The following is a 15,317-nucleotide window of genomic DNA, read 5'->3' on the forward strand; positions in this document are numbered from 1 at the left end:
ACATACCTGTAGTGCCTCTTAGGATCAGTTTTAAATAACTTAGATTGCTTTAGTATTTATTGGTTCATGTTTGATTTTTTTTAATGCCTTTGTGGCCGAACGGTAGCTGGTCTGCCACGGGTTTGATTCCCGGTCCGAGATAAATATTTGTTTCTTTCGTGTCATTGGGTGCAATTTCTGGTTGTCTGTGTAATGTGTCCATGGCACAGGGTTTTCCCTATATCTTCTATGTCTTATTATTATTATTACTTATAGCACCGAGATTTTGTCTGTTGTTATTTTTTCTTTGCTCTGAACCTAACGGTAAGCTAAACTCAGCAACTGCGCACAACACTGCGCTGGCGTGTTGCGAAATTTGTATTCGTGTTTTTTGTTCTTTTCTTTAAAGGCGATAACTGTTGATAAATTTTCAACATTATAACGTGTAGGCTTGTTTAAACCGTATGAATACTAGTTAGGGACAGGACCACTTTAATATCTAGTAATTTGTTCTCTATGTAGAAAATGAAACTAATTTTTCAGATCGAAAACCCGGTTTTTTTAATCAAACAAACCAACGTCACGGCAGACTGAGCCGTCGTCGTCAGGCAGAAAAAACAAATATACACGCGATTTAGACCCCGATAATATTCTATATTTGGCAAGTCATCACCATCATCATCATCATCAACTCGTTAATTGATTGATTTGATTGATAAATTGATTTAGGCCTAAAGAAAGACTACACTTTTTTCAAGGGTTGTGTGGACCTTCTTGGGCGTGCAGATTTCATCCATCACGATGTTTTTTTCACCGTTAGCGGAAGGTATTGCTCGTAAAGTTTTATAACTGGATTCGGATAACTCACATATATTTGTTTTTTCAAACAAACCAACGTTTGGGGACATTTACAGGGCCAATGTTCACGGCCAGAGATGGGGTAGAACCCAATCAATCTGCCCGTGATCAACCGAGTTTTTTTCCCCAAAGCGGCGGGTTTTAACACATTTCTGTCCAAAAGTCGTGAGCGGAATCCATTATACGTATAATTCCTTAGTTATTGGAATTTCGATGTACTAAAATATTATCAGAGGATAAAGAGGCAACTCCACACAATATCCATCTTGCTATCCTGTGGACTCTCACTCACTACTAGGTATGCATTACGACTCGATTTTTATCTTATATATATTATTAAGTGTATACTTGTAAAAATAGATTTGAGTGTATACGATCTTTATCAATGCGATTTTATTATTAAAGGTTAAATATGTGAGCAGGCAGTTAAATAAAAATTACATTTGAACAATACTCGATTTACAATTATTTAGTTGTGAATAGTTTTTCTCCTCGATTTTGAGCATTAATGGGTTTCAACTCCATTTGAATTAAAAAGAACAAAAAAATTGTTTTTTAATTCTTATTAATGTATATTTAACTGCCTCCGTGGCCGAACGGTTACCACGCCGGACTGCCATGCAGAGGTCTTGGGTTCGATTCCCAGGCCGGGAGAAATATGTGTATGTACATTTATTTCTCTCGTGAGTTTGGGTGTAATTTGTGGTTGTCTATGTGTGTGTCCATGGCACCCGCGACACAGGGTTTCCCTAGTGCGGGGCTATGTTGAGTGTGTGCGTTATTATAATAATAATAATTTATATATTTTATTATTACATTCTTCAATTTCAAAGCTTGTCGGTGTCGTAAACGCCATTATATCCCTAGCAAATCTTTTTCGCTGACCTCTTTCAAAGTAACTTATTCTCGGGCGTCCTCCTCCACGCTTCCCTTCCGTTTTTCCTCCGATCAGGTTTTTAATGAAGCCGTTATGTCGTGTAAGATGACCCTCGCACTTCCTCTTTCGGTTTTTCAAGTGCTTAAAAAGATAATAATGCTCAGTTCAGACGAACGACGGATCTGCGGATATATTAAATATGCTAGTTTAGCTTGTTATGTAAACTTATATTCATTTAGATTAATACTTATTTTTATAAAAAAAAGAATCTCTTTAATTGTATTACATATAGTTAATTTTCGGTAAAAATGTAGTGAGCAAACATGTTTAGTTGGTTTTGTTGATACTAGATGGCGTTAGTAATATTTTATGAAATTTCTAAATCGCATTAGTAAGATTTTCCCGGGCTCTTATATTATATAGCTTGTTACTAGCAGTAGAGCTTCCTGTGAAAGAGTTCGTCCACGGAAGTACTGCCACATTCCCTATTTCGGATACACAAGCAGCAGTAATGGTCACATTAGCTTGACAGCAGAAATAGGTAGGTTTTAGGTTTAGGCCAAAGATTTGCTATAGCAATATATCTGTTATGATAGTTCGGTCTCTAAACACGTACACGCGATAAAATTCGTGTCAAATAAACGAAAAATAATTTTTTCACTCATTAAGTCTGCGTTTCCATCAAAGATATGCGAGGTAGGAAAGCGGTGTGCGGGGGAAAATTCCACCAATAGGATTACTTCATTTTCCTAGTCTCGTTTAGCGCAGCTCTGGTAGAAAAGCTGTCACAGCTTCGCTGCGCGTCCTTCTAGCCCCTAGCTACCTCGCACATCATTGAAATTCGAAAAATCCGTTCTTAGTACGTCTACACGAAGAAAAATAGCATAGTACTTTTAAATTTTCATGTTTACAGGACTTATATTTTTTGCTGTGCGTCCATTTAATAGCAAATTGCTCCGGACCCTATTCCTTTGTATATTTATATAGGCAAATAAAACTCTTCGTCGGATCAAAATCGCGTATTTTTGTGTTTACAAACAAACCAATGTTTCGATCTCTTTTCAGCTTCCACAGTCACGGCTGACTGGTTTGTTTGAAAAGAGAAACAGATATATGCGACTAAGATAATAAAAAACGGTTTCATTCGCAAATACATTATTTATTGACCATTTTTCCAAAGGAAATGTATAATGTTATTATGTTCCCAGAAAAGGTATGTACTCTGATGTGTTTATTTTAGACATTAACCATCTATAATATTCGTTACTAAAAACTAAAAAATACTAGAAAAGGAGTGTTAAAATTTACCCAGCTAATGTCGTTTAAAGAGTTATCTGCGCACGTAAAGAGTAGGTCATTTATAAAAATTAAAATACAATCATAAACTCAAAATTAAAACTTTTGAAAATTACAAATTTAAGAAATGAAACCATTTTTCCGGATTTAAATCGCGTATATTTGTTTTTTCAAACAAACCGACGTTTCGGGCCCTTTACAGGTCCCATGGTCATGGTTTCCTACATTTAAGTTATAAACTTGAAATTGAAATTGAACTTGAAATTAAAATGATTTTTATTTTCTTGATACCAAGTGCCGGGATGAACAACTCGTGCACCTGGTGCTAAGCAACACGTCTGTCTATAGCAGTTAAATCGCAAAGATCTGAGGGGCACTGCCACTACACCCGTCACCCGGAGACGTAAGTTGACAAGTCCCAAGTAATAAAAAGCCCAAGTAAGCCTGTAATTTCACCAGCACCCTTGCCTTTCGAAACCGGAACGCAGTAATGCTCACATTCCGGTTTGGCGGCAGAAATAGATATTTGTTTATGTTGGTATATCTATTTTGTATTCGTACGGCGTAACGTAGATTAGACTGCCTCCGAACAATCGTTGTATGTCAAGCTGGGTCAACTGTCGTAACATTCCGAGTTTACCAAAAACTGATAGCGATCGACATCCGCCATATTTTCGGAAAATTCTTTACTGTGGCATTTTCTCTATCGCACGAGGATCAGGTCGTGTTCAAACCCTTTTTTTCTCTGATAAGTATTCAGATGGTATTAAGAGTCTATTCAACCTGAAAAGGCTTTGGTTGATTCTGCATAACAGTGAAAGTGTGGGATCTATCACTTTGGACGTAATATATACTAATATAAAGGATATACACTGATTAGTAGAAAACACGATTCGTAAAAATTTTACGAAAGAAAAGAAAAACACAAATTGGCCTCGAAATTTTACAATGTTTTTTATATTAACTGAATTAAATAGAATTCGTATAGTATACGACATACATTTTTCGAATGGCTTTGATTTTGTAAAAAAAATTAAATTCTGAAATAAAGTCAAGTTAAGGGATATAATCTACTTGTCGAAGCCGTCACGAGAATGGTTGTAATAAAATATCGCCACTAGTAAGGTAGGGACTTCGACGTAACATGGATTGTGAGCTGCGGCGGTGGATGAGAAAAGAGGCTGGGACTCTCTAAAAGCACACTCTACCCGGAAGCAGAACCAATGGTTGATCTAGAGCAAAACCTGGTAAGGGACAAATTTATAGAAAATATTTTTTTAACGGAACGCTACTCTCACAGTAAGTACTCACCTAAAGGCGATGACAGCCGCTTCAAAATTCTACTATTTATGAGAGGTTTCGAAATTTTAACAACTTAGTAAGGCATGCATAGTCCGATTCGTAGTCAGGCAAAAATCTTTTCAATCACTTGCACCAATTCAAGACATAGCAAGTATTTGATACTTGCTTGGTTTTCAAGTAGACAGTTAGTAGCGCCTTACTAGGTATTTGAATTGGCAATTAGTAGATTGTGGATCTTTGCTAGTACCTACTGAAGGTATTAGTAGTTTTATTAATTTAATTAGTCAATAAAATTAAAGTTTATTCCATATTATCTAATGCAATAACTCACAATATTGATACTGGCTGCTACAGTAATATTACTTATGTACATAAATATTGAAAGTTAGTAAGGGTAGAGATTATGTAATTTATATAAGTTGTGATCATTTGTAACATCAGTATATTTAAAGTTTAAGGGCGGCCTTGATTTGTGTTTTGGCTTTCCTGTAATATTCTGTCTAAAGCACTTACTAGGTTTAGTTATGGGGCAGCCGACAAGATAAAAATATGAATTATGAGTACTGCTTAACGGGATATATATTAAAAATTAAAATAAATATCGAGTTCTTCGGTTCGCGATTGTTACACATAGGAAATGAAACTATTTTTCCGGATTTAAATCGCGTATATTTACAGGTCCCATGGTCACGGTTGAGTCAACCATGTGACCAACGTGACCATGAGACCTGTAAAGGGCGCGAAACATCGGTTTGTTTGAAAAAACAAAAATACGCGATTAAAGTAATTATTTAAGTTTTTAGAAAAGTGTAATGCGTATTCTGTGGATGTACCTCATTAAATAAAGGTACAAATGAGGCGCTATCAGCGCAAAATTGGTGTAACCCACGTTTAATTTTTTGTCTAGAATATCGATGTAAACGTTATTTATAATGGCATCCAATTTTATAATGGCCAAGTGACGAGACGAATAATTTGCAGTGCTACGCAGATCTTTAAAACGCAAAAATCTGAGGGGCACTGCCACTGCGCCCGACACTCTGAGATATAAGTTGACAAGTCTCATGTGATTGTAATTTCATCAGCACCATTACCCTTCAAAACCGGAACGCAGTAATGGTATTGCTCACACTACTACTTGGCGGGAGAAACAGGTCAGGTGGCAGTACTTTCCTGGACGAACTCTACTGCTACACGACAGAGATTACAAATTTGTCTATGTGCTTGTTGCAAATTTGTATATGATCTTTGTTTTCAACTGCTTTTGTGCTGTAGTACCACGATTGAGAATCAAGTGAAATCGACATTATTTAATGAGTATCGAAATAGACTTCCTTAAACAAACTGAACAAGAAGTAACAATTTAACGGCATCTGTAATAAAATCACTTTACCGCTCCATTAGTATAAAATTCAATTTCTATCGAGCCCGCTTGCAGTTCAAGTCTATTTGAAACGACACCGTAACATTTGGAAAAGGACTTGGCCACATCAAATAAAAACTCGAGTAGATAGACTTTTACGTTGCGCACAGCTGAGTTCTTGCGTAAAAACGGGTCGGTATTATTTTAGGATACTAGTTTGGGAAAATAAATAAACGGCTAAGACCCCAAAAAACAGAAAAGAATGTCTACATTATCGGGAAGAGCCAATATGATTTCTGGCAGGTTTAGCAGCAGTAGAGCGTCTGGTGGAAGAGCTGGTCCACACGTTCGTATGTCGTCTGCACGTGCCTCGAGATGTGCTAGGACTTGCTTCCCGCCTCCCTTCCTAGCGAGGTGAGCCCGGAAACGAGTAGGCACTGCTGGGTCTTTGAAGAATGCTTCGACTCTCCCAAGAACAAGCATATGGTGCAGAGACGAGTGCTGTGCAGGTTTTAGTGCGTACGAGTCTTAGCCACCTTACCTATCTGGTTTTGAAGGCTAAGGGTGCTGGTAAAATTACAGGCACATGATGATAATGTCTTAGGTGACTTGTGCATAGGCAGTGCCCCTCAGATCTTTGAGATTTAAAGGTCTGATGGACTGGCGTGTCGCTTACCGCCAGGTGCATGACTTGTTCGTCCTGCCACTAGATATTAAAAAAAAAGTCGAAGTCACGACTCAATTAAATTATTATAGATACAAAGTTTATGAAGTTTGCACACATTATGAAGGCATGTAGTCCGTCTGTTAGCAACCTTGGGTTGTTGCGATTGCTACACATTGGATACAAAACTATTTTTTCGGACCTAAAACCGCGTACCAATATATCGCACTGCTATTACAATAGTGTTGTAACTCAAAAAGAGGACTTTCTCAGAATCGGTGAAAAACGAATTACTCACTTCCCGCAAAAAAAATATTAAAATTTATATGTTATAGTTTATTATAGACACTTAAACAATTTATCAAATATATTTAACAATAAAATGGAAAAAATAATTTCATGTTTTTCAATAAGGATTATTTTGGCCAGCCTCGCTCACATAAAGTATGTCTCATTTTGAGTTAAGTTAAGTTAAGTCTTTTGATTGTTTCTTGCAATATTCTAACGACGGTTGTTTTGAAGTGTAGAGAATCAAATTTTATGTTCAGTAATGATATAATATTATATTTCACATGTTTTGAGTTACAACACTATTGTATTGTCAGTGCGATATCTTTTTTCAAACAAAAAAACCACGGTCACGGCTGACAGGCAATCCAGCAATACAAAAAGCCGGATATAGTTGCAAGCAATAGACAATGCAAAGCCTTTCATGAAAAAATGTTTTCCAACCTTTACTCTGTCTCAGCGAGATAGTCACAAATATTCCAGATTGGGTTGTGTCGATACAGCATTCTAAAGGAATATTGCTTTACACGATTTTACGTGTTGTCGGGTCTGAAAGCCTTTTACAACGGTATACGTCGAGAAAAAGGATATATGAGATAAGAATGGGGATGTGTTAAAATATAGAAAATAGAAACGCTGACCTTGTTTATATCGAATAAAGGTATATTTCGGAGATTCAGACTTTTACTGCTTCAAGCACTTTTTTAAGTTAGACTACGGCTACAAATTTGCAACGGTAACGCGTTCAGGGGGCGTTCAAAGTTTGCGTGTATATTGTGTCTTGTGTTGGATGTATCCACCTATAACGCCCCGCTGAACGCACACGCACACAAAGTGTTCAATCAATCACTTTAAAAATACACGGTGTGAATACATGATTCCTAAAGCATTTCACGATAGTAAAAACGCACAAACTTACCTCGACATTTTACAAGAAAACCGTTGTATTCAATAGGTACTTTATGTATATACCAATGATTTTTTAAATCGCAACTAAACTAAATAGAACACGTATAGTATACAATATACATTGTGAGGGGCCACAAATAAAATAAAATAATAAATCTGAGTAATGATAACAATAATAGTTGCAATAATACTAAACACTCACGGAGCAGACTTAAAAATACAAGCAAATAGGTCGTAATATTTCATTTGTCGTTAGACGACTGTCGCTTTTAGCCTGTTGAACGACAGTCGTGTCTAGGTATTCATTGGATCGTGACGACAATTTCTCGGTTCAAGGCAGCCGCATTGTCGTTCGCACGGCATAATCGTTTGATGCACAGCCGAGGGCGCGGGATACCTGAGTGGGGTGCAGAACACGTGCAGACTGCGAATCTCTGTCGTCACGTTTTTATCGTGACGTTTGATTTATCGTCAGACGACTGTCGTTCTAGCTCTTCCCATTGTATCGACAGTCTGTCGTCGTAACGTGTAAAAAAGTGTTGTGAACGACAGTTAATCATGTTGTACTATATGTGAACAACTTCATTTAAATACAATAACAAGCCAAGACTGTTTAAACTACACGACTTTTATTTTTTTCAAGAAATAATGGGAATGCGCCCTTAAGAAGACCAAACTTTTAAACCATGTACTTTCATATTTCAATAGAGTCCAGGAGAAAAAAAAACAAGTAAAATTATGCCTCAGGAAAATTATAACGATAATTACAAATGCAGACAACAAAAGAATCCCTCTTTAACAAAAATATTAACATTTCCCTCTCGCTTTCTTTGTAGGGCAAAGGAGATAAAGTAGATGTTATCCGAATAGTTTGCATTATACGACATGAAATAATTCTCGAAACTTTATAAATGTATAAAGATATTTCGGTTAGACAATTTCAATGAAAACCGACATGAGACTTCTAAGAATGTGCAATATAAGCCGCAATACCGAGAATACTGAAATACACCCCGAGAGAACATTTTGCAGAACAGCACTGAACCCCAAAACTTTCTCAATGAATTAGAAGTACGAAATTAACCGGAATATTTAACCTTTTGTTTGATATCAACAATGGTGTCTTATTTGACTTTAATAATGTGGGTTGACATGGTCTTTGGCTGAAAAAAATAGCCTCAACACTGTAGTAGCTCATTAGTAGCAGTAGAGCTTCTTATGAAAGGTTCGTCCAAGGAAGTACTGCCACCTTACCTATTTCTTCCGCCAATCAGGGTGACGGGCGCAGTGGCAGTGTCCCTCCGATCTTTGCGCTTTAAAGCTCTGAGGACACTGCAACTGTTATGAACAGGCGTGTTAGCTTACCATCAGGCGCACGACTTGTTCGTTCCATCACTTGATATTATAAAAAAAGAACAATTCTGAGCCACTTTTAGCACTTGTCATAACGAATTGCATGTCGACTATGGTCGCAATACTGGGCATGGAATTAATAGGAGGCCACCGGATTGACCTAATTAGCCCAAATGATAAATTAATAGCAAGTTTATAGTCGTAAGCGAAGACTTTTGACTGCGTCTGTGGCCGAACGGTTACCATGCCGGACTGCTGCGTAGAGGTCCAAGGTTGCATTCCCGGGCTGGGAGAAATATTTGTATGATCTACATTTATTTCTCTCGTGAGTTTGGGCGTAATTTGTGGTTGTCTATGTATGTGTCCATGGCACCCGCGACACAGGGTTTCCCTAGCGCGTTATTATTATTATAGAAACGTATACAAATACACGCAACAATACTTTGCTAATAAGTGAAATAATTACCAATTATTATAGGATACGAATTTCAGGGTCCTTTACATGTCCCATGGTCACGGCTTATGAGATAATAACAATCGCGAAAACCTAAGAATTAATTATTATTTGTACAAAAATGTTAAATTGTGCAAAATGGCTACGTGTTTAGTTTTATTTTCAAACATTTAATTTTTCCACTATTCTTCCGCATTGTAATTAATAAAATATACAACACAAACGCAGCTATAGTCACAAACACTACCATCAATAATATACTCGACTCGTCTCGCTTATCCACGAGGCACCCTCAAGAGTTGATTGTTTAACGCTCGGCGAATTCTTCGCTGTTATTTTACACGATTTCACTTTCACAGAATTTTTGGAGTAGGAAATTAATTTGCTTCCATTTTTATTAACATGATTTTCCCGAAAGTAACACCTAATCTACTAATTATTATTATTCGTGACAGAAGACGGAAATCTGTTCTAAACATTTTTCTAACATCAATGTCTTCACACAAGATGGTGTGTTGCCGTGCAAACAACGCTTGCCAAGAAACTCCGCGTTGATTAAGAATTTGGAGACGCGGCGGTGAATATTAAATTCCTATTAAAAAGATTGATTAAAATATTATTAATTTGGCTTGGCTATCAAATTGTTGCTATCATATGGTTGCTTTAGATTTATAAGACTCTCAACATACACCAAAACATTTTAAAAAATCAACTATGATTTGACTGGCAATTACGGGTGAACATAATATTTATTATTGGTTTAGATATGATTTTGATAAACAAAAGGGCAACACACCGTACAGTGTTAGTTTTCCGGAATACAACTTTAATTAGTTTTTATGAAAACGTAACTCTATTTATTATCACAATTATACACTCAAGTAAAATATAGTCTAAAATACGTGTCTTCAAAACGGGCCCGACCACAGCCGATTCGCCTCATTCTTACATTTCAGTCTGAATTTAAACGGCGGAGGATACCGGTGTTGTCCTTTCATATATCGAAATTATATCTAAACTGACAGAAAAATATACAATCATGACAAGATGGAATAATTTATTTAATATAATCAATTACAATTTAAAATATAATGTCAAGGTGTAATATGGTCGTCAGTAATACAAACAATAATAATGAGTATCAAAAAGGAGTACAATTTTTATTAAAAAAAAGTTTCATTGATGCCGATTAGCAGAAAATGGTTGAAATCCAATAAATCTGATTCATCCCTTAATTTACCACCCTTAAAGTTGGAATATTATTTTCAATTTGCATGGGACCACTACTGAGCTGCCTTTCCAACAAAAAAAGGCTGGTTCAATTACAGGCGCGGGATTTGTCAACTTACGTCTCAGGGTGACGTAAGTTGTTTTGCGATTTAAAGCTCAAAGTGGCATTGCAACTGCTGTGGATAGGCGTGTCGCTTACCACCAGGCGCACGATTTATTTGTCCCGGTCACTTAGTATCAAAAATAAAAAATGTCCGGGTAATCGCATAACTCACATATAAACAGTCGAATGAAGAACCTCCCTTTTTTATGTCGGTCAAAAATAAATAAACACAAAATATTGTCCAAATACAACGACGTTCTTTTTATAATATCTAGCGACGGGACGAATGGTAAGCTACATGCCTGTCCATAACAGTTGCAGTGCCACTTAGAGCAAAATCGCAAAGAACTGAGAGGCACTGTCACTGCGCCCGTCACCGTGACACATAAGTTGACAAGCATGTGCTCGTAATTTTAACAGCACCCTTACCCGTCGAAATCGGAACACAGTAATGCTGACGTTACTACTTGGCGGCAGAAATAGGTAAGGTGGCAGTACTATCCTGGACGAACTCTTCGCCAGCAGCTCTACTGCTACTAAAAATAAAATCAAATGACATAAATTAAATTACAATTTCTTAGAAAGAAATTCCTCTACTAATATAATCATTTATTTATCTGAGCACATTAACAAATTAATATAAAGTACATTACACACGGCTTAGTGTCAGACAGTAGCGGTGCGAGATGAAAAGGTCTTTAGCTAAGCAAAACGGCGGGGTGTTTCAGAGCGCTGCTGAAGTTTTATTACAGCCCGCCTTATTCAAAAAGATTTTAACGCACATAATTGCAGTCTTAATATTGAGTAATTACCATTTTACCCATATGCAGAATGCCATAAAATTTGCTATAAAATTTTGATTAAAATTCTGCCCTGTGTGCAAAGAACAAATTTTGGTTACCTTAGTTTTATATTTTTTATGGATAATAGACACACTTGCCATTTTATCTGATGCTAAGCGCTGTTGACCAACGGTACGTCGGAAATAGTAGTTTATGTGACTGTTTTATAATGAAAGGCATTAAAATACGAGTGATGGTTTATGAAACGAAAAGCTGACAGGCGAGTTTCATAAAAACCTCTCACGAGTGTTTTAATGCCTAATTATGCTCAGTTACATACACTGCTTTATCTATGCACATATTATAAGCTCTCTGTGATGTGTTCAGGAACCGCATGTTACGACTGGCAAAATGGCGGCAAATAAAAACTTTTCTCACGCATGTCACACAATCATAGTTTTTATTTTTAATACATAACTAACTTAACATAACTTCATCTCGAGTGATATTAAAATTGAGATCCAATCAAATTGTTTTGTTTTTTGGAGATGTTCGAAATTTTAATGTAATAATAACATTGACTTACAATTATATGGGCGTCGGGTCCGCGCTAAAAAGTGTCCGAACTTATAGGGCGTTAAAATCGTATACAGAGCGTCATTCACGCTTTAGTCTTCGTTTGTTCGACTGACAGCGAAGCAATCAAAATTAGACAGTACTGCGATGACATTACAATTTAAATTCAACGTCTTAGCTTTTTCATATTCCTTTACATGTCACTACGTTTAAATAGGTTGACTTGGGACATTTTTTTCGTGGTTTTTGTATTAGACCCGTTTCGTAAGTCAATGATTCTGGTAGATGTTTTTGATTGGTTTTTATTGCGATGACATCTTAATATAAAAACTTTTTATATCAAATCATATCCCAGTGGAGTCGCAATGAAATTGCAATGACCAGTGAGTAAAATTAGCGAGCTTCAGACCCTGGGGGTCTATTTTCGTTCTCCGTCCGACATTCGTCCGAAGCAATTACTGTCAAATGAGTAATATCTGACAAAATTAAAAGACAGTTGTCAAGTATGAAGCTTCATTCGCATCATGAGTTTTTTATTTTGGTCGAGTATTACGTCTGACGGAGAACGTGATTAGACCACCTGCATCTGTGCCATTCGAGGGCGACCACTCTATCGAGTGAGTTAAAGATCGAGTAAGTAGACCTAACGAATTTTTCTATGCGTTTGTTATGGATTTTTGTTTTTTGGTTTTACCGGCTTTTTTGCGATAGCACCATTTATGAGAAATCTATGATATCTATAGCTACCAGAGACTCACAAGTATCGAATTTCGTCGATCGTACACAGACAATCCTGTTTATAAATTGAATTCAAATTTTGAATTTTTTTTTAATGAAAAATAGTGACAGACATAACATTAATACTAGGAATAAAAATAAACTAACTGTTCTTGACAGTCGAATTCTATTTCCTAGGTATAAGACTATAGTGAAACAAAAACTTTATTGTAAAGGTTATTAATACAGCTTCTGCGTATGTGGAGGACAGAATCATGCCACTTGTTGTGAACGATTTAACCAGACTGGTTGCGCCTTTCCTTTAACAATGTAGGTCTAAAAGGAGTCACTATACTTGTCGACACAGTATCGCATGAAAACGTTCAGAAGAAACTTTATGTTCATGTAACAAGAACGAAAAAGACATTGTGCGGTGCTAAAGCTATCTATATAGTACCAAGTGACGGGACTAGTGTACTTGGTTGTAAGCGACTTGCATGTCCATTAGCTGTTGCAGAGCCACTCAAGAGCTTAAGGCTTCTTGCCACCAGAGATATGCGAGGTAGCGAGGTGCGAGGATGTGTAGCGGCGCGGTCCGAGGATGCGTTACGGACTCTTTTCAGCTATGCACGGGCTGGGTACGGTGTGGTGGGGTGAGCGGTGGCAATGTGTCAGTGTCAGTTAGTCTCCTACACCGTTTTGCACACATTCCTCGCCCGCATCTCGCACACAACTCTCGCTATTTTGTATATACAAATACTTAGCCCCGCTAACCCTTTTCCACCGGAGCTGCGCTAAGCGACGCTAGGAAAATGAAGTAATCCTATTGGTGGATTTTTTCCTCACACGCCGACTCGCTATGTCGCACATCTCTGGTGGAAAGGTAGCCTTAAATCGCAAAGATCTGAGTCATAAGCGCTAGTAATTTCACCAGCACAATTACCCTTCAAAATCGGAACGCAGTAATGCTCACGTTACCGCGTGCTGCTATGAGCAGCTCAAGCCGACTTCGCGTTGATTAGTGTACTGACTCCCATATAGGCGTACTATAGCATATTGGTCTCTTGTGTAGTAATTCTGAAACAAAAGTACGAATTTTTTTCGTCTCCCACGTAAATAAATACAAACTGTTTACATTCATGAATGTATACATGTATAAGCGCAACATTCACGAACTGATTCTGGAAGCCTTCCAGAAGCCACGAATAATCTTGTGGATAACTTCATCCTATCTTCAGTGGAATAACTTTGAAAATGTATCCCGCACTTTGTATTCGTATTTGTGCGTTTATACAGTTCATTTCATATTGAACCTTGTTACGGAATTCCTTAGAAGTTTTTAACGGATCTTATACCAGATCAAACAAACCTTAAAAAAAGTATTTGAAGTTAAGGCGCGAGCCAGTATTTTAGGGGGTGACGTATGGGGGGTCGCCACTCGTGTTTCGCTATCGTGCGCTGTAAATTAATAGGAATAAAATAGGTACAGCCGGAGAAAATTTGACACAGATCCGATGTCGACAAGCGGCCGATGGCGACTGACGGGACAACGGACGGCGCGGCGTGTCGTTTAATCGCTGGGTAATTTGCAAATGTTGAGATAAATGTGAATTTATTAACCACTAAGGTTTCAGTTGAATACCAAAATTTAGCAGGTTCTCTGAAGTACTTAAAGAGAAATATCTCCACATAATTCGTTTTAGACCTTAATTTTAGCCTGTTTTCAGGATTTTATATGATCGGGTAAAGTATATCATATCGTGTAACGAATTAGCACGTTATTTGGACAATATCCTTAGGTGTATCGTAATTTTTTGTGAGACCGTCATTTAATAGTAAATACCTAAACGATTTGATCTCGCAAACCAATTTTACCCGCTTCTCCTCCAGTGACTCGCCCAAATTTCGTCGCTTACACCAAACTACAAAGACATTCATCAAGTTGTCGCAGAGATTAGTCTAAGACTAATTAAGCGGAATGACTTACTACACTAACATGTTTGCATTTTAGTGAGAATTTTTTTAATCTTTGAGCTTCTAATTGACAATTCAGTAGGTATAATATCAAAATGTATTTGATATTCTATTTAACAGTAAAACAACACCATACCAATTACAAAACTACCAAGTTAAATACGTTTACTACTTATCTACAAATCAAGTGCATAGATCCTGCTAACGTTCTCCCATAGCTCCATTAATAAAACCACTAAACCAAACCTATGCAAAAGTGACTAAATAAAAAATCTGAAATATTTTATTTTTTACTTAGTATTTATATAATTGGATAAAGTACATCCTATCGCATAACACGCTAGCACATGCTTTAGACAATATCAATAGACGTATGCTAAATTTTTAGTAACATCGTTATTTAATAGTAAATACCTAAAGCATTTGATCTAGCGCAAAAATTATTCATGCTTCTCCTCCAGTGACATTTTTTTTTTAAACTGAAAAGCAAATGAAGATAACTAACGTCTTATGACAAGGCAGAAATTTTAAAAGTTCTTGTTTAGTCACTTAATAATTCATCATTGATTACATAAATATATATACATATATC

This window comes from Hyposmocoma kahamanoa, unplaced genomic scaffold (genome assembly GCF_003589595.1).
Source record: "Hyposmocoma kahamanoa isolate Upper Pololo Valley unplaced genomic scaffold, ASM358959v1 157, whole genome shotgun sequence".
In the NCBI taxonomy this organism is placed as follows: Eukaryota; Metazoa; Arthropoda; class Insecta; order Lepidoptera; family Cosmopterigidae; genus Hyposmocoma; species Hyposmocoma kahamanoa.